At 35.2% G+C, this 21143-nt stretch overlaps 1 protein-coding gene across 1 annotated transcript in view; it reads left to right on the top strand.

The window, feature by feature from the left end:
- SKIV2L_2 (Helicase SKI2W) overlaps nt 1-21143 on the top strand; it is a 46155-nt gene that overhangs the window by 16952 nt on the left and 8060 nt on the right. Inside the window, exons 4-11 of the mRNA XM_051210478.1 lie at nt 3423-3702; nt 4387-4542; nt 5899-6066; nt 9741-11897; nt 14330-14565; nt 14917-15207; nt 17531-17764; nt 18730-18978. The gene's annotated coding sequence lies outside the window, so the exon portion shown is untranslated. The remainder of the gene's footprint in view (nt 1-3422; nt 3703-4386; nt 4543-5898; nt 6067-9740; nt 11898-14329; nt 14566-14916; nt 15208-17530; nt 17765-18729; nt 18979-21143) is intronic.

Genomic DNA, 21143 nt, shown 5'->3' with positions numbered 1-21143 from the left:
TTCGCAGAATCAAACTGTGTATAAATCTTCATGTTATCAAAATTCTATGACTCTGTAACATTGATCATAAAATTTACATACACTGACACACCTAACTTCATTGAATACAACAAAGTAGTAACCTAGTGCAGTGGCAATGTGCACTGCTGTCTTGTTCCAGATCATGGGCTAAATAAGATTAATAAGATGTTTAGTTAACTGAGAAATCTTATCAAGTCTCCATCTTTCCAGATTATTGTTTGATCTGTTACTATTTAAAGATAAACAAATCGTTTGTGGTAATGATGTATTTTAGTACTTATCAGACTTCATATGTTCCATAATTGATTAACATATAACCTTATTAAAAGGTCTTTTTGTCTATATCTAATAGATAGGATGTGGCTTCCAGTAAAATCCAGGTTGTGCGTTCCGTCCCACTTGGGACTCGTCATCTGGATATATCTGCATCCTAGAGTTGATGTTCGCTTTGGGATTCGGACTCAGTACATCTCACTTCAAATGTTAATGCCACTGATTCCTCATAGCCACTCACTTGTGCAACGAGTATGAATTTTAATCTAATTCGGAAAGGTTTGGATTATCCAATTGTTAATATTTCGACTGAATTTTGATTAGTGTTATCCGTCTATTCCATATAAACTTGTTTCATAGTGGCTATTTTGAGACAATCCCCACCGGGCTCATATGTGCTAAGACGGATCAAAATTCAGTCAAAATATCAAAATCGGGATAATCCAAATCATTACAATTTAAATCCGTATATTGTAACAGATTTTGAAATCTGCTAGTTCTTCAGTGGGAGTACTTTTTCTAGCTCTAATGAATAACCGTCAAAAGCCGACAACAAAACCCGGAATGTCCATCAGTTCAAGTTTTAATTTGTCACAACACAGAAAAAGTCTAACGCAAATAGAGGTACATGAATACAAACGAAATAGACAATTTCAGCTTAGATGCTACAATGTGTTCAATATGTAATTACAATCTGAATGTATCTGCTGGATTGTGATTGATCTCAGGTCATGTTATCATTATTTGAATTCATGAAGGAATCGGATAATCTTCGGTGATTGATTCTTCTCGAGGATCTCATTCACGTAGCGTTCAATGCTTATATCAGCAGTTAGTGGCGTAATAATCACTCTATATCTCAATCTTTCCACACTTTCCCTCTTTCTCTGACCCTATAGTACTCAGCAGTACACGAAGTGGCAACCTAACATTCTCAACGTATATCTTGACTGCTTTAGTCGATTGATTTATCTCTCTTGTTTTGGACTTAGCTTTATGTTGACAGTACCCACTCATTGGTTTTCCTTTACACGATTGTATTCTAAATACACCGTATATATATTATGTCTGTTGGTCTTTTCTCACAACTCTATTTTAAATTATAGCTTACCGTTGCGTTGTATAGTTGCGCTTTGGTAGGTAGTTTATTTTTCGAATAAAGAGACTTGCCAGTGGGCTCATTCACTACGGTCTGTGCTGTCTGACTTAGTGACTGACTGCCACAGTGTTGATGCACCAACTAGGCGCCATTATTGTGATGACCTGGTGAAACTATACTGAATACAATGCTTATTTACTCAAGTTCTATCATGCTAGGAACATAGTTCTGAAAATAATTTGACGAAACGTTTCATTCTGATTAAATGTTTTCGTGATCCAATCGTTATTTTATTACTGATGTTATTATTTGTGATCTCAATCTCTTCAGCTTTTCTACCCATAAATATGCTTTAATGTCAACGACAATGTATTTTGTTCGTTTTATTTTGCTAAGTATTTATTGCAACTTCTTTATTAACTAACGTATTTGCGTCTTCTACTTGAAATCTTACTATTATTGTAAGCAAAAGTGGAATACAGGACGCGCGGTTCGTTCTGTTCGATACTCGTCAACTGGATTAATGTTCCCTCCGAGACTCAAATCCATTTTCGTTCGCTTTAAACGTAATTGCGTTATCCACTTAAGTCATGTCCCGATAAGCATAATAAATGGTAACTTTTGTATCCATTTATGGACCAATACGATAAGTATATTTTTATCGTATAATTGTTATGTAACTAAAATGTTCATATCCGTATCCCTCTTATTATGAGCTTCATTTTGACCTATGAACTATTACTATACGATTTACCATTCTTGAATTATGGCCTGTCTATTAATTACTACCTCTCACATTCACAACCACATTTGCCTAGTTCTTGTACAAATGTTGTTTCAGATTTTATGGTACAGTGTGGTCTGTCTGGTTGGCATATAAACCCAGTATGCTTGAAATAAACAATTCATATCGTGGAGGCTGAGATTGGTGTTCTGGACTTAACTGGCTGGGCTAGGCAGGAAGCAGGACCGATAAATACACTAGACTGCTCGTACGGGTTTACGCGTCATTGGTCCGATCGATAATTCACTGCTCTCTAATTGGCGGTATCGTTACGTTATACATTAACAGGGCCCTCGGGCCACAAGTTATAAAAATTTAGCTACTGAATCCTAATAGCCATTAGGTGAAGTATTAATTCATTTTTATATTGTTTATTTGAATCTTCCCATTGATGTATAAAACGTCACTTGACCAGTCTCTTAGTGGCATATGTGCATCCTTTGCGGATTATTTGTAAATGTAAACTATTCAGAGTAGTTACTAAGACTTCATAAGTTCATTTTATTGTGTAAATTTTACTGTTCTTGCCTTGTTTAACTCATCAAGCCCCCCAAATGCCCTGGTACGGCTGAGTGGAGAGAGTCCGCTCTCCCTCTCGAAATGCTCTCACATGACCACGCGTATATAGCCTCTGCCAGGGAAGTCCTACTCACTGCCTTCTCGTGGCGGGGGTGTTGTTTACGAAAACGAGAGGACGAAAAGCGAATTTCCGGCACTTTAACCGGATTCCAAACCAATGGTGCACATGGGCTCCAGTATCCTGCGGGAATAAATGGCGTATGAACCAATTGTTGGTCACCGGCATCCATGGGACTGCATCTCCTCACGATGCTCCACTGCCTTGTGGATCAGACCTCCAGGTCGAAGGCTCAGGAAGTGGCCCCCTAAGAAAACCACCTGCTTCAGTTTGGGTACCCGGGCAGTACCACAGCCCTCACACATGTCGAATGAGATTTGTGTGGCGCATATGCATTTGGTGCCTCCTTGTGTAAAGTAAAATAAATAAAAATAATAATAGATATTTTGATATAATTAGTCAGTTACTCATATTTTAAAGAAATTTAATCTCCAACTTCTGTTATATTTATGAACTAAACAATTGTAATCTATCATAGTGATTTTGTTTATTGTATTTACAATCTGTTTTTCTAATTATGTAGCCAACCAAGGTAATAGTTACTTTTTATGTATTCTTTTAGTGCTCAAAATGTTTATATGTATACGTATATTTCTCTTTCTCTACAGGTTCATTATGTCAATGATGTGGAAAGAGGTCATATATGGGAACAAATTATGATAATGCTGCCTAAACACGTGTTATTAGTTATGTTAAGTGCAACAGTTCCTAATAAACTTGATTTTGCTGATTGGTTAGGACGTGTACGTGGAACTGAAGTACATGTAGTTGCAACTAATAAACGTCCAGTTCCATTGGAACATTTTCTTTTTACCGGTATGGATGGTCAACGTAGTAAAGATCATCTTCATCTAATTGTAGATCAAGCTGGTCAATTCAATTTACCAGGTTAAGCTGTTTTCTTTTTAATGATATATAATAGCTTTTGTCTTCATGTTCATATTGCTATTCGTAAAGATTTCACATTTAGAAAACATTTGTTTTTTTATCTCTTCTGAACCGTATACACCCACAATTCCAGCTACGAATCGAACACAAAATCAATTTATATTTATGAATTATTTATGGTTGCAAACATTAATTCATGTTTATCAGTATTTATTATCATCAATATTGTTTAAGTCATTATCGCTTTAATTCGTACCTTGATCCTGAAGGAACCGTGAATCCTCTTATTTTCATCCAGTAGACCACTAGAGCTCATATATCAGACTCTGAACACTTTCATTATCTGTATGAGATAAATATTATTTAATGAATCTTTTTTATAGAAACCGCAAAACCTGTTATGAAAAATATAACTTTTCTCTCTTCATTATATGTGCAGTATTAAGTTTCAGTTTAATATGTCGTTGTTTTTCCGGTTTCTACTATTTGCGTTAGAGTTGTAGGCATTGTAGCATTAGCTCTTAGACTTGTATAGAATATAAGAATACAATTAGAGCTATGTAAACTGTCATCTAAAAAATCATTTATAAATGCTTTCAAAACTATTTACAAACTGATTCACTAAAAAATAACTCCCAAAATATCATGTTTTCTTTTTCTCACACCTTTCTCACACAAATATAGGTTATAAACAGGCAAATCGTATGCTTAGCGGCGAAAAAGATGTTGATAAAAAGAAACCTACTGAAAATCCGGCAAATCCATCGAATGCTAAAAACGTGCCACGAAAGAATACTGGTGGTAAAGTGAATACTCCAGGTCATTTCCGTGCATTACCACGTAAGCTATAGAGAATTATTTTAGGTCAGTATAAGGTTGTTGAGTTTCATTGAGATCAGGAACCGACCAATATTAGACTACCATGAGAATCTGGAAGCACTGGATGATGGTTTCGTTCTAGTATGGGACTCAGCAGTGCGCATCTACCGTCTCCCATGTGATAATCGAACCCAGGACTTTCGATATCGCGCGCAAACGCTTAGCCTCTCGACCATTCAGTTGAAAACCGACGGTGCTAATGTCTAACCTCAACCAATTCACGATATTGCACTACCACGTTTCATTTTCTTTAATGGCCTCACATCCGTCACGCTTGAACTCCACTAGTCACGACTTTTCATCGAAATTCGAGGAATTATCTCTAAGCTAGTCAATAGTGACGATATGATAATTATCAGTATAAGGTTGTGGAGCTCGTTAAGTTATTCCAGGTTTTCATTGGTCGGTTCATAATTTCAGTGAAATTATTTGATCATTATATGAGCTTTGTGTACACCTAAATCGAATCGCAACTCATTTTTCACCGCTACACCACATGGTCAGAAATTATGGGTTCAGAAAATTACTTACAAATGGTCGAAATATTTCATATTGTGCGTCGTGTTTAAAAGTTAGCCTAAAGAAATCCTGTTGCACGTACATTTCTAATCGATTTTAGCTGAGCCTTTCGAATCATTAGCGTTTGAGTTTTCTGTGTCCTATTTTAACCCAATATTCTTGTACATTAAAATCAGTATATCAACCAACAATATTTCACGCAGAAATCGTGTTACGTTTAAATGAATTAATAACATGTAACACTTGTTCTCTGATAAAATTTCTATAACAAAAACGATTACCTGATCATTGCATTCTTAGGTTGTATTTCAGTAGTTAATGCTAAGGTGTCATTGTATGAATGGTTTTCAGTGTTATCAAAAGACATCTTTCATAGCTCGATTAATATAACGGAACTACTGATCGCATGTTAGATTCGATAGAGAATTTTTCAGAGGCCAATCAAAGTTACATAGAGCTTAAGTTCAAGTACTGTGTGTTACTAACAATTTATATACTGTATAGCTCTCATGATGAAATTAGGAATTACAACATATCAATCATATGTAGCTTAGCTGTTGCATCATAATGTGCCTAATCTTTATGACAGAAAAAGACAACCATTACTTTATGTATATTCACAAGTTTTAACCCCGTTCGGTTTAGGCAATGGTATTGTCTCACTAGCTTCCACATAAATTGTGTATCAAAGTCTATTACGTAAACCCTTTGCTTGGCAAATGAGTTACGTTATTATTTATTGTAGTATATTGATTCAAAAGTTTTTAGAATAATTTTATATTTATTTGACTTCATTAGCAACTAACGGAATAAGTGTACATGATCATCGTACCAAAAATTTATGGCTTGGAGTAATTCACCTTCTTCAAGAGCGTGATCTTATGCCAACTATAGCATTTGCCTTTTCTCGATCATCATTGGAAACTCTGGCTGGTCATTTATCTTCAGTGGACTTGTTAAATTCAAGTAATCAGTTTTTGACTTTAATGCCAATTATATTATTGTTGATGTTTCTTCTAAATATATTCATCTATCCGTTAAGTGCCCTTTATTGAAAAGGTCGTTTAATTGGCCATAGAGCTCATCCTTGAATGCATCCACGTTATAATCTGTCGGGTCGTAGGCAGAGATTACGAAAAGACATTATTAGCCACATTAGTTTTTTCTCAGTTTCATCCATCCTACTAAATTAACAATACATAAGTAACCACCAACGGGAATCCGATCGATAAATCCTAGCCTAGCTCTGATAACAGACGCCAATACTACAAAGTTCCTGATAAAGTTCACATGGTACAGACGTTTAGAATCGACAGATAGATAGTATAGGTTGTACTTCGACGAAACCATTAATACACGTCTCGGATATACATCATTTATCAATATCACAAATTTTTGTGGACTAAACCTATAAATTTTTTGACTTGGATCAAACTTGGAGCGTTGAAGGAGGCATGCTTAAATGGGATACGTAGCTTTAGAAAATCTGATAGATCTCATATTTATTAATAACATCCTTGAAATTAACTATTCAGCAACTTTAGACCGTTTAGACTAAGATTCAATAAACACGACGTGACTAGTTAATTGAAGAATGAAAGTACACACAGAATGTTAGTGTTAGCGGGATATAGACTGGATTAAAGCATGCTCAATGCATGATTGCTTTGGTGCACGCTGATTGGCTAATTCTTATCCAATCAGCACTAGTCGATAGTTGGAGAATACTCTGGAATCTTCTTATGTAAAAACTATAAATATACTGACATTTTCTCTATTGTGCTTCTGACGTGCTTCTTACTTCCATCTAACCTTGTTATTTGGAATATAATCTCTTTCCTGTTCAACCGTGTTTTGATTTGGGGACTTGTCGAGTGAATCGGTGTCCGAGAATACTAAGCAATAGGAATAGCTGGGTCATTAACCGTAAGAAGAAAGAGATATAACAGTGGCGACGGGGAAAAAGGAAAACAAATTCAAGATGCCCATATCAGATGACCAGCTTAACCGAATACCACAACAACAGCAAGCACAACTTGATGCACAAATGCGGATGTTGGAGACTCTGACTCAACAGCTTAACATCCACTGCTCGAATTCACATGCTATTTCAAGTACGTCTTGTGATGCAGTCGCTAGTAGCATCCCAGAATTCATCTATGATCCCGAAAGTGGAAATACTTTTCTCACGTAATTCAAACGTTGGGAAGATACATTTAGAACAGAATTCTGTAACCAAGACGATGCGTGGAAGACCCGATTGTTGGTACGTAAGTTGGGAAGCAATGAACATGCACGTTTTGCTGACCATATATTGCCAAAGTTACCTCGAGAGCTCAGTTTCGAGGAGACGGTATTTCAGTTGTCAGAGATATTCGGCGAGTCATCCTCGTTGTTTAGTATTCGATATCAGTGTCTAAACTTGGTGAAACGCGAAGCCGATGAATATGGTGTTCTAGCAGACATCGTCAACAGAGAATGTGAACGTTTCAAGTTACGCTCGTTGACTGATGACCAATTTAAATGCTTAATATTCATCAAAGCTCTTCAGTCACCACAAGATGCTGAGATCAGGACTAGACTTTTAGCTCGACTGGATCAAGACCCAAACGTCACACTCAGAACATTGACAGATGAGTGTAAGCGTCTACAAAGCATCAGACACGAAAACGAGTTGATTGAACAGGTAAATCCTAATTTAACCTGCGGTAGTGTAAATACTATTACTAGGTTAAAAGTTCAGAAGCCTTTAACAACTCGTAACAAACCAAGGACTGCATGCTGGTTATGCGGTGATTGGCATTATGCACGATTCTGTCCATTCAAGAAGCATAAATGTCAGGAGTGCAACAAACGTGGACATAAAGAAGGTCACTGTCCACCGAAGCGTACGTCTCAGCCTAAGAAGAAGCATAAACGTCCTCGACATGTGAAATCAGCCGAGTCTAAATCTCTTTCTCTGGTAGCTGCCTTTCAAACAAACTATGACATTCAGAGAAAGTATGTGACCATCCAGATCAACGGCATATCAGCTCGTCTTCAAATTGACACAGCATCAGATATCACGTTAGTCTCTAGAGAAACGTATAACTTGCTGGGTAAACCGCCAATGAAACCATCTAAGAAAACGGCTAAAAACGCATCAGGTGGTGTGCTAAGACTGGTTGGTGAATTACAGTGTGAATTTTCCTTCAATGGAACTAACTGTACAGGAATATGTTACCTAACAGAACGGCCAAACCTTGATCTTCTTGGTCTAGATATGTTAGACAAACTTGGAATAATGGATGTACCAATTAACAGTGTCTGTAACGTATCGCGTTCATCATTGGACACCCCAGTACTTCCAAAGAAGACAGGTGATAGGTTACTAGGAAAACCGAAAACAAAAATACGAACACATTTCGATGTCATCCGTCCTACGCCAGCTATTGAACCCCAACGAAACCTATCGATGGAGAATCAGTTCAACCGACATCATGGGGCACAAAGACGATTGTTCACGGTGGGACAAAAAGTACTTGCTATGGACTATCGTGGGAAACATCCTACATGGACAGCTGGTCGGATCTTGAGAAAGAAGGGGAGTGTGGTTTACGAGGTGTCAGTTGGCTCGGAAGTTTGGGTACGTCATGCTAAGCAATTGAAAGCAACTTCGATAGCCAGCAACAACATTCAATATCGATTACCTCTTGATGTTCTGCTAGACACCTTTGAAATCAAAACATCGGGAATAGACACGTCAGTTTCTGTGCAAGAAAAGAGTGATACTTCTCTATTGCCTAGACGATGGACTAATCGAAAGCACAGGCCAGTCACTCGGTTGCAGTTGGACCCTAGCACCAGATCCTACGAATCTGCTCAAAGGGGAGGTGTTAGCGGGATATAGACTGGATTAAAGCATGCTCAATGCATGATTGCTTTGGTGCACGCTGATTGGCTAATTCTTATCCAATCAGCACTAGTCGATAGTTGGAGAATACTCTGGAATCTTCTTATGTAAAAACTATAAATATACTGACATTTTCTCTATTGTGCTTCTGACGTGCTTCTTACTTCCATCTAACCTTGTTATTTGGAATATAATCTCTTTCCTGTTCAACCGTGTTTTGATTTGGGGACTTGTCGAGTGAATCGGTGTCCGAGAATACTAAGCAATAGGAATAGCTGGGTCATTAAGCGTAAGAAGAAAGAGATTATAGCAGTTAGTAAAATAAAATAAAACTTCATCCGATTTAAAATAAATTCACCTCAAGTAAAACGATTTCAAATATTGTTATTATGGATAGTAAGGGGAAACGCGCAGTACATTTTCGTCCCAATTATTCATCATCGTACGTGTGTGAAGTAGCATGCTGCCCTTACACCCATACCCAAAGATCACTCCCTGAGCTTTTGACTTTAAAGTTCTATCTACCTCAGTGAAACAATGTCAGGAGATATTGTCTCTCGGTAACCGGCAAGCTGAGTAGCTATGTACAATTTTCGTTCCTTCATTTTCCTGCAGTCCGTGGGCACTACTGATCAATATTGTTATTACTTTAAACTAGACAACGTGTTTCTTCTTTGTGATTATAATATAATATGCTTCAGTACGAAGTTGAGTTTGCCTTTATGGTTTCTTTCACATCTAAAAACAGGTGAAAAACAACAAGTTAAAAATTTTCTACATTGTTCTGTCACTAAACGATTAAAAAGATGTGATCGTCAACTTGCTTCAGTTCAGTTTATTAGTAAATTAGCTGTTAGAGGATTAGCTGTTCATCATGCTGGAATGTTGCCTATTTTGAAAGAGGTGAGAGTTATCTTTTATAATTTTGTGAAATTTCTTAGAAGCTATTTGTCAACCGATATTTTCTGCACGTTAACTTTTAAAAACTAAAAGTGGGACACTAATTATATTTACGGGCCTTCAAATTACCCTCCTTATACTCAAACGTCTACAATGCATGACATCTAGCTGAACCTGTATTTTCATTTCGCCTCAACCATAGCAGAATATAACTTGTTCTGAGAATTCATCATTATCAGTCTGTGGCTATTTACTTGTTTACTACTATCAGATATTATATACATACCTCGGTTCTTGTTGGATCTATTTTAGTAGACTTCACTTCATGAACCTTGTTTGCCAATTACAGGCGTCTATGTATTGTGTTTTATTCGGATAATCCCTTCAAACTGATCTGAATTTTTGATCAGATCAGTTAATAATAAAAGACGAACGCTCGTATGATAGCCATCAGGAAGCCAATTTGACTAAAATAGTCTCTACACTCCCATAGTTCATGATTATTTCATGCATTAATGGTAGTTAGACAACAGAAGACCGTAATAACCAATATGATTTCAGGTCTAAGCACGGGGTGTATCCATCAGATTACCGTCTTTGTTATCGTCTTGAGACACTGAAAAATTTTACAGCTTCAAACATCATCTATATTCATTGACTTATAAGTCGGCATTGGACTCAGTTTATATGGTAGTTGATGGTGTTATTTACTTATGCTATACGATCTTATTTGTAAATAGAAAGTTGTTGCATCAATAATAAAGCTATAGAAAGTCACGTAATAAACAGATAATGAGATGCACTAGGAAGAAAATAGTTTTTAGACGAATAGGTGTGAAGGATGATTGTATTTATGATGAATGAATAATCAACTGATAGTTTTGTGGATCTCTTCAGGTCTCGCACGCGGGATTCGGGCCCAGGACCTTCGATCGTTAGTGCACACTGCTGAATATTCCTATGCTAAAACGAAACCGCCCCCCAGTGCTTCCAGGTTTCATGGTGGTCTAACATTGGTCGCTTCCTGATCCCAATGAACTTCATACGTTGAGATAATTGTTTTGTTCTAGCCCGTAATTTTAACAAATGACTTCTTATAGTTTCCTTTGTTAACTAAGGCGATATAACTCAGGATCGGTTTTTTGTCGTGTAGATTCATTCGCTGTCAGTCTTCCTTTAAATCATAAGCTTTAAAGTTATCCTGTACTTTTTATTCTGTGAATTTATTCTTTTTTGGCGAATCATATTGTCTAGACGTAATCTGTTTTGCTACAATTGATTCTGTTACTACTTCTACTATTGCTTTGTCATTTGTCTTAGGATGTGGTGTGGTATATGACGCGATTCATTAATGTTCCAAGCTCTACGTTGTTTATGACTGACTGTTAATGCCATGATTGAGGAGATTACGAGATCACTTAGAAATCGGCGAACGGAACAAAAGATCAGCAACACAGCGACAAGAGAAGCTATACTATTCACTGCTCCCCATATTCAGTCGAGGGGAAAGTATGTTCTACAAGCAGTAGAAAGCACTAGTCAACAAGCACACAAATCAAGCGTATATATACAGCATAAAAATGTCCCTGATAAACCTCGCAAAATAGCGTATTAAAAGTGGAAATGAACCCATAAGGGAAATACAAAGTAAAGGTAAAAATAAAAATAGACGCTTTTGGGGCGAAAATAAGAAATTCGAATTTTTAAAGGTAAAATTACAAAAATAAGACGTTTACCAGGTGATTTCTAGGGGCCTTTCATCCCCAATAGTTAATTTGTACATTCATTTTTCATTTGACCATTTTGTATTTTTATTCATAAAAGCGTGTTCTGTTTTGTTATTTTACACAATATTAGACAGTGGAGATGTTATTTCGACGTGGCTTAATCAGAATCTTATTTGCTACTGAAACATTTGCGATGGGTGTAAATATGCCGGCTCGTTGTGTAATCTTTACTACATTGGAGAAATTTGATGGTCAAAAACGTCGTCCTTTAAATTCAAGTCAGTGTTTATTTTATTTTATTAATAGTTTCTTTTCTTTTTCACGTTCTTAACCTTTAATATTGATAGAGGAAAGCTTTTATCTGATAATTCAGTAAATAGTGCTGGACTAGTTCAATCATTTCATGTCACGTTTTTATTTCATACCACCCTAATGTGATTTAAGCAACCTTACTCTATAAAGAAGTTTCACTTCTGTACTTTTACGTCCACTGGAATAACTCACTCGAGATCAGTGAAGATTAGACGACTCTCTTGGCTTCTCCAAATATTTATTATATGAGTATGTATCTGAAAAATAAGTGATTGTTCACTAAATAATGATTAACTTGCGTTTAAAAGTGCTCACATTCATAGAAATAAACTCAACAATAACAGTAACTAAGCGGACAAACGCGAAAGGGATCATTTCAATATGTTCGAACAGATGAGAATTGTCTTAACCAGGATTAGAATAATTATGTGCATTTCTGAGGAGTCCCATACTAGGAAGAAGCGGCTGTCTAGTGCCTCCAGCTTTTCAGTGGTGGTTTAGCTTAGATGGGCTCAGTGATTCAACTTTGAAAAATTACTACAGTCTCCATTCTGACAACGTACAATTAACAGCTGATGAAGTATAAGCAGGAGATTACTAGATAAAAAACTATTTACTCATTAGTAACACACTTATAACATACAAATCTCACATATGTGTTACACATTGTATCACTCTACATTATTATTAAGTTAATGGTATTTAATTTTATATTTATTGAACAAGACCATTATTTTTTTAATTGTTGACACAGTTTATCTGTTGAGAATGAAAGAAGATCGAGTTTTTTGGTGAATTCACCATTTAATCATTTGTACAATTTGTAACTGTTTTTTTTTAAAAAGCAGAATAGTTGAAATGTGTACATTTGCTTGTTTTATGCTTATTATGAACATTATCATGAAGATTTCTATGGTGTAACTTCAAGTAAATTTCATTTTTTAGGGAAAGCTTTCTGAATTATTATTGTCCACTACTTTTGTTAGTTACTATAGTTAGTTATGGATATCTTGCCAAATTATTGCCAGATTATATATAAGGCAGTGTTGTTATGTAATCCTTATTAATCACGAAAATATTCTTTAAATTCACAGTTGTACATCGATCAACCTCTAGTCTACTGAAGACTAAGGTGAATACATTTTCGACTTGTAGAATTCAATGAACACTTATTAAAGTACAATTCGTTATTGCCCAATTTATGTGGAGAAATTCATTATAGTTTATTGATAAGGTATTTTATAATAAATGGATTTTGACTGACAGTCAGTCAGCTAAAACGTAGGACCAGGCACATATGTGCATCGGTCTAGGTTGCCATACCGCATTAGCACAGCAAGATGAACACCGGATTCATAGGGGTGGTTTGGTCAAAGGTGGTAATATATAGGAGAAAGATTGCATATAAGGATATAGTATAGGAAGAAAGAATTAGTTAGTAGAAAGAAAGATATAAAGCGATTTTAATCTCTTAGTTTAAGGGAAGACAGAGAGTGTATACACCGACGCCATTGTGATCGATTCTGAGCCATGTCTCCAACCATTGGTTACGAAAGTCACGCGGACCCCAACAAAGTAGTCTGCATCTCCCAACATGGCTCAGACTAGAAGTTAGTGACTTCAAGCACTGATTCCACGTTTTGGTTTGGCCGCCCCTAACTTTCTTCCGACCATCCCGAACACCAGTTAGCATTGCACGTCGTGGTAACCGGTGTTCGGGCATACGTAACACGTGGCCCAACCATCTCAGTCGATGAAGATCGACGACCTCATCAACAGATTTACCATCATTCCCTAATATCCTGCGTCTAACGTCACTATTACTTACCCCTCGGTGATCACAGCAGACGCAACATAGTTATATCAAGATAATCTGTACAGAATGGACATGTACCAACAAAACCTGATCAAAAACTCAGTCCTATTTGTCAACAACGGAATAATTCCAACCCTCACTAATAATGGCATAAACATCGTACTCATTTAGAAATTGGTGGCTATATGGATTTAGTAGTTCAGTGGATAATGAGCTATTATTTGAAGAAAGGTGTGGTGTTCGAGTCCCAATGTAAACATCAATATTTGAATGCAGATATATCTGTCTGACGAGTTTTAAGTAAGACGGTTAGTGCATCCTAGATTCCATTACTAGCCACAATTCTTTCATTTTAAAATAATCCTAACAAAATGACTATATCGAAGCAATCCATACATTATATATATATGCATGCCAACAAGGATTAATCAGAAATTCTGTTGTGTATGCCAATAGTGTAATAATTCAAGCTTTTACTAATAGTGATATATTGTTAGATAGTTTGTGTTTATATATGCAATCACTGTAAACTTTTTTTCTATCTTTTTATTTCCTCGTTTAAAAAATGTTTCATACTTACAGGTGAGTATACACAAATGGCTGGGCGTGCAGGTCGTCGTGGTTTAGATGCTTCCGGTTCTGTAATTATTCTACTTGGTGGAATTGGTAAATCACTTACACCAGGTAGTTCGGGTTTACCATCTGAGCATACACTGTGTGATATTATTCTTGGAAGACAAACTCAATTAGTTTCGAAATTTAAAATCACCTACTCTATGATATTACATTTACATCGAACTAATTGGTTAACTCCACAGGTAATTTCGTTATTGATAATAAGTGGATACATTAATTTTATGTGTATTTTATTTTTCATATTATTTTGTCTTTTTACAAAAAATGATGATCTATTCAGCTGAAATCCAATGTGTAGAATTGTGTAATAATTTTCGTTTGTTTTCTTTTGTCTGTTTACGTGTATGTGGTACATATTCGTTTGCCTGTTTTGCAACGAAATTAATATTAAGAATTTGATTTTAATCTCTGTACTCGTTTGCAATTACTCTTTATATATATATATATATATATATATATATATATATATATATATATATATATATTTATTTATTTATTTATTTATTTATTTATTTATTTATGCATAAACGAAGGATGTAATGCGACGAAGTTTCATGGAAGCAGCCAATCTTAGACGTGAACTTGACCGTAAGCAATGGTTGTCAGCTTTACGCAAAAAACTCGATGAAACAACTACTCTTATACCACCTGCTGGATTATCATCAAATATACCTCATCAAATTGCTCGTAGTTCAAATAGTAAAGTTACAATATCTATGAATAATATTTCTCGTTTATCTGTACCAATCGGTGAACCTATTTTACAAGTGAAATGCCCTTTTGGTCAAATAAGTTGTTGTGATGCAATGACTACTTATTATCAGGTTAGTTTGTTATATATATATATATATATATATATATATATATATATATATATATATATATGTTTATTATAATATTGGTGTTGTAAACTTCCAACAAATTATTATCTTCATTGTGTTAAAGTTTCACAGAAGACATTTTATTCCTAGAGACGACCAAATCGCATAAAAACATTATGGATTGGTCCTTTTACTACCTCCCAATTTTCTTTGTTATCAGACATCCAGATTGTATAGGAGAATTAAAAAAACCACTTTTGTAGAGTAAATTACGTTGGGTTGTGTTAAACAGCTTGTATGAGTGAATAGTTTATTTCATAATCCATGAAATAAGTGGGTCCTGCAAGAGATCAACAGATTGCATGTTTAACATGTTGCAAAATCAAACATATGTCATTTGTGTTCTGGTAACATTGATAATTTCAACATTGTATACATGTATATATGCATGTAAGTGAACTAACTTACAATTAGATTTTATCTTTATTTTAGGATAAAATATCTTTGTTATATGTTTAATAAGAAACTATTTAATTTAAACGTTTCACTTCTCTTAATCCACAAGGATTAATCCTGTTTTATAAAATCTAAAAGAAACTATATCAAAAGTGTTCAATTTTTGAAGTGAAAATTTTGATTAAAACGACTTTATAATCGTTTTTAATCTTAATATTTAGTTTTTAGGTGTGAAGATAATCATCCGTTTTTCAATATTCAATAAAGGTCTAATATCTAGCATTTTTCCGTTCATTTATTAGGTCAGTGCTATATATTACGAGTGCCATTTTCACGGGGGATTTCATTTCAGTCATATTAAATTATTCTCATATGGCTTCTATGAACACACCCTGTAGTTCACACACATTTATAATTAAGAGGCAGATACACTAAAAAACCATAGATACGTATTCTATGGTAATCACCTTATATTGTTAATATGGAGACTGGGCATTATCACCTATTATTGTTAACTGGTCAGAAAATGAACGATAAACAGACTTGCGTATTTCGGATTTCCTTCTTTGTTTGATGCTTGTAGATTACTATTTGTCAAATTTCAACTTTACACACCTATATACTGCTGGCACTGTTTTGTTTTGGATTCATATCGTTACCCAGTTGATCTCGAGTGCTCTTAGTGATATGGGGACGGTTTTCACTTCCCGGCTCTCCAAATCATAGAAGGATATTCCTTCTCGAGGGACTTGAAAAGGAAACTGAGTTAAGTTACCCGGGAGCGTAATTACAGAGCACGAGGAGCAACTGATGAAAGCCGGTCACACTGATTTTTTGTAATTTAGATGAGTACTTAGCAAATTTTACCACCGGAGACGAAAATCCATAGGGTAAGGTAAGGTGTGACATTTTCAGGGTTGACTTTTTCTTACCCTTTCCCTCCTTTGTGGACAGTCAGTAGTTGCTAGTTGTTTGTGGTGAACAACTTACTGACATCGTCCTTCTCTAAAGTCACTAGTATGACTTGACTTTCGAACATTGAGTTGCTGCTTTTAATCTTACCGTTCCTCAACCGACCTAAAGGTAGGTACATATGTTCCAGCCACTGTAGCTTGATTGAGTCATCATCAAACTCAACCATCTCGTCAAGGAAGATGTTACGCTCGGAGTTGTCGATGATTGTTAGAAATTAATCACAATGTAAAGTAACCAATTTCATATTATCTATGGTTCACTGCTTTTCAATATATTTCTGAAGTTATGCTTCGTTAGTCCAAGTATTTTCTTTAATGTACCAAAAAAGTGACATATTTCAAGTTTATTTTGTTTCATGCACGCATGTACTTGTACATGTTTTTGTAATTGTCATCACTAGATTTTCCTTTATTGTATATTTAGTGGTTTGTAGAGATTAAGTTTCATAATTGTACTATGACAGGGTGATGGATGTGAATGCTGAAAGTATCTTCACTTAAATGTGTTATGCCGTTTTTTCTTCTTATTATTATATTGGCTCAGATTAAATAGGTACATAAGTTGTCATCAGCTTGCACATTTTTGAAATATTTTTACTGTATTTTCTTTTTGTAAAGATTTAAATCCGGTACGAACTTCTTTGGGGAAATAAAAGTCAAAATTTACTTGATGATGATTATTATTTCCCCGAAGAATCTCGGAGTCGATCGGTTAGTTGTGTATCATTGATACTAATGAAATTTCAATCAGTGAAAGTTTCGCAAATACAATTTCACATTTAATGTGTTTGTGTACTTATGTATGTGAAATAATTAGTTATATTTTCTCTCTGATCATCAGATTTTTACAAATGTTATTCTTTTGTTTATCTTCATCTTTTTTGCAAATAAATTAGTCCTGTTGCAATTATCAAAAGCTTACATCATCCATTGTCCGTTTACTTTCTGAAGAAAATCTAACTGATCTACAAAAAGTCTTCTGTCCAGGTCGTATAGTATTTATTAATCTACCACAAACTGATAATTCATCATTGTATAATAAAGTAACAACAAAACAACCCAATTGGTTAGTACCAGGTGTTTTGGTTAATTTAACAAAGAAAAAAATCAAGAACGAAAGTGAAATACAAGTGAGTTGTACCGATTTATTTTAGATCAAATGTAAAAGACAAAATGGACTTTTCCACTTTCATCAGTTAATCTTACGCAACGAAGAACCTGGCATGTGTACATTGGTTCAAGTTGCTTAGTCCTCACATTAAATTGTTAACGTGAATTCAAGAATAGTAGGGTTAGTAAGTGTTATATTGGTAATACAAAAGACTAGCTATAAAAGATAGGATTCAAGAAAATGTGAATTAGTGTAATAGAAAAAAATTATGAGGGATCTTCTAACACTCACTATTTGTCCACTTTTTATTTTATTTATTTATTTCAACACATAGATATTGGTACAAGGAGGCACCAAATGCATATGCGCCACACAAATCTCATTCGACATGTGTGAGGGCTGTGGTACTGCCCGGGTACCCAAACTGAAGCAGGTGGTTTTCTTAGGGGGCCACTTCCTGAGCCTTCGACCTGGAGGTCTGATCCACAAGGCAGTGGAGCATCGTGAGGAGATGCAGTCCCATGGTAGCCGGTGACCAACAATTGGTTCATACGCCATTTATTCCCGCAGGATACTGGAGCCCATGTGCACCATTGGTTTGGAATCCGGTTAAAGTGCCGGAAATTCGCTTTTCTCCTCTCGTTTTCGTAAACAACACCCCCGCCACGAGAAGGCAGTGAGTAGGACTTCCCTGGCAGAGGCTATATACGTGTGGCCATGTGAGAGCATTTCGAGAGGGAGAGCAGACTCTCTCCACTCTCAGCCGTACCAGGGCATTCGGGTGCTAATTAGTTGAAAATCAATCAGTCAGTCAATTTATTCCGATAGATCCTAATAAGAAAATGTAATAGTCTGGACTCTAACCTCTTGACAATATTAATTTAATCATCTAAAATACTTTGTTTTCCTTTTTTAATGCCAACAGATTATTGTTTGATTGGTTTTGCGCACTTGATTCTAGTATTTTTTGTTCCTTTCTTGTAGTGCGATATTATCACTTGGGAATCGTCTAATTTACCAAATCATTCTAGATCATTTAAAAAGTGTAATCATCAATCGATAAATCAGACCGTTTCAGTGAATGATGTAAATGATAGAAAACAAGAAAATATTAACGATAACACTACTCAATGCAATGAATTTGATGAAGAGGATATTTTGAAAGAAGGTGAAGATTCTCAACTGTCTAATACACCATACCCTCCACAATTAATGCCTGTTTATACACCTGAGGTAAGTACATATATATATATATATACCCTGAACGCATGGTCATCAACGAGTTGCCCTCCTCTGACTTGGTCGACTATACACATCACGATTACTCACAAGAACTTTGAAAACCTCTTTCTAAGTTTATTGTGACAATTCTCTTACTTACGTACGTCACTACCACGAAACACATGCTCAAGATGCACAGTTCTTTATAGGAACACCTAATTAGGTAATAAATCACATCGCTCATTAGTTTGTATATAGTACTAACCAATAATTTACAGTTGCTTGGCCACTGAGTGGTGACCAGTATTATATATGTCAAGTCCTTTTTAATGCTGATAAAATTCTATTGACCAATTTGCAATATGGCCACTAATTCAAATGAAGCTGGGTGACACGTGGTCGATTCCGACAGGAAGCATCAATTCCCTCAAAATTACTGGTACACTATGCTAACGAGTGTCAGGTGGCACGAAACCTATATTCAGGGTATCCTGTTGACTACTTCTGACTACTACCTTGCTTACTATCCAATTATCTTTGTTCCATAAATCAACAAGTAAAATGCCTCATATTTTCATAATTCCACATGAAATGAACTTCACAGAAGTCGAGCACATTTGAAAAAAATGTATCCATCAAACATTTATCTTTCAATTGACTGTCATACAGAGTTCATTATCACCAGTTCTATTGTATGCATATTTATCACTATGAATTTATTTTTTTTCTAAAATATGGTATTTTTGTAAGAAGTTTTTATATTTATTCACAAATTCTTTGCAACGGCTGATCAATAACTTCTAATTAACAATTAACACTCGGAAATTATGTGACATTAGTAAATAATAATTGTTTAATTATACCCACCATATTTCGCTCGTATGTGAAGGAAATGGGAAGTCAAGGGTCAAATGGTGATATTTGAGATGACGCGAAACGGTTCATATTTAGTTGTATTGAAGCAATTCAGTACTTATTATTTCCATTGTAACGTGAAAGTAAGCCTAAATGTTTATAATAAATGATCATGCAAACGTGGCAATAAATAAAATACTGATTGATATTTGATATAATTAGACGCAATTCCTCTTCGCACACATAAATGAACTGATATCAAAAAAATGACCATTAGAATAGTGCCTTTTTATTTCTGGTACAATAGTATACTTTTATACAAAATATCTCCAACAAATATTATCCTTAAAAATAATACATTTAACACAAGCCAGCTGTCATCGAGAGAATAACCTTTGGATTTTTGCTTTAAATTCAAATTTGAATGACATTTCAGTAAAGTTATACTATAGGAATGGGTGGATTAGAATTAAGGACGTGATTTTTGAGGTTTTGCACCATATTTAATTATCATATGTTGTTAAATTTGTTGCCATTTTCTGTCTTTATTCTCTTCTCATTCAGCCCATCTTTTGCGCATTGCTTTACATTACTTGTTTATATTCAGTAAAGTTTTTTTCCAATAATTTCTGAACGTGACGCACATTTATCTGTTTAATATTTGAAAATATTTGCATAAGCTAATAACGTTCACTGTATTTATTATTATAATTACTTTCTATCAACCCTTGTAACACTGATTTACAGTTTTGTACATTTCCTAAGCCTCACCAGTTTCCATATTTGCGTGCTCTTAGACCTCACTTTGATTGTTGATAAAGTGTTATGAACATTAGACACAGATACTTTAGTGAACGAGAATACCGGCGGGGATAACCAAGTGTACTTTAATACAACATTGCAGAATATATTGGTAAAAATCTGAGAACCGTACAGTAAATACTTCATTTGCAAGATATCCATCAGTTGTCTCAGATTTTGTTGTTCCTTCGTCCCCATACCAATCACTCTCTGTTCTTGTTCTCTTCCGTTTTCTCAACCTTCTGTCTTCAGGCATTTCACTTTCTTTTGGTGCTACATACTATTTATATCTATCGACACCAGTAGCACACACCACAATACCAACTGTCATTTACGCTATTGTAGTCATTCTTACAGAAGTTTTTTCAAACGTACAGACGCATTGATCGCCACAGATACATCAAGAGTTAATGTTGTAATCTATTTATGTCGAGTCAATAACAAATGAAGCGTTCTTTAAATAAATTATTGCTTTTTGAACTTCTATTTAGTCATTAAACGATAATAAGATGTTCTTTTTC

Source organism: Schistosoma haematobium, chromosome ZW, assembly GCF_000699445.3.
Source record: "Schistosoma haematobium chromosome ZW, whole genome shotgun sequence".
Lineage (NCBI taxonomy): Eukaryota > Metazoa > Platyhelminthes > Trematoda > Strigeidida > Schistosomatidae > Schistosoma > Schistosoma haematobium.
This window is presented reverse-complemented; position numbering and strand designations above follow the sequence as displayed.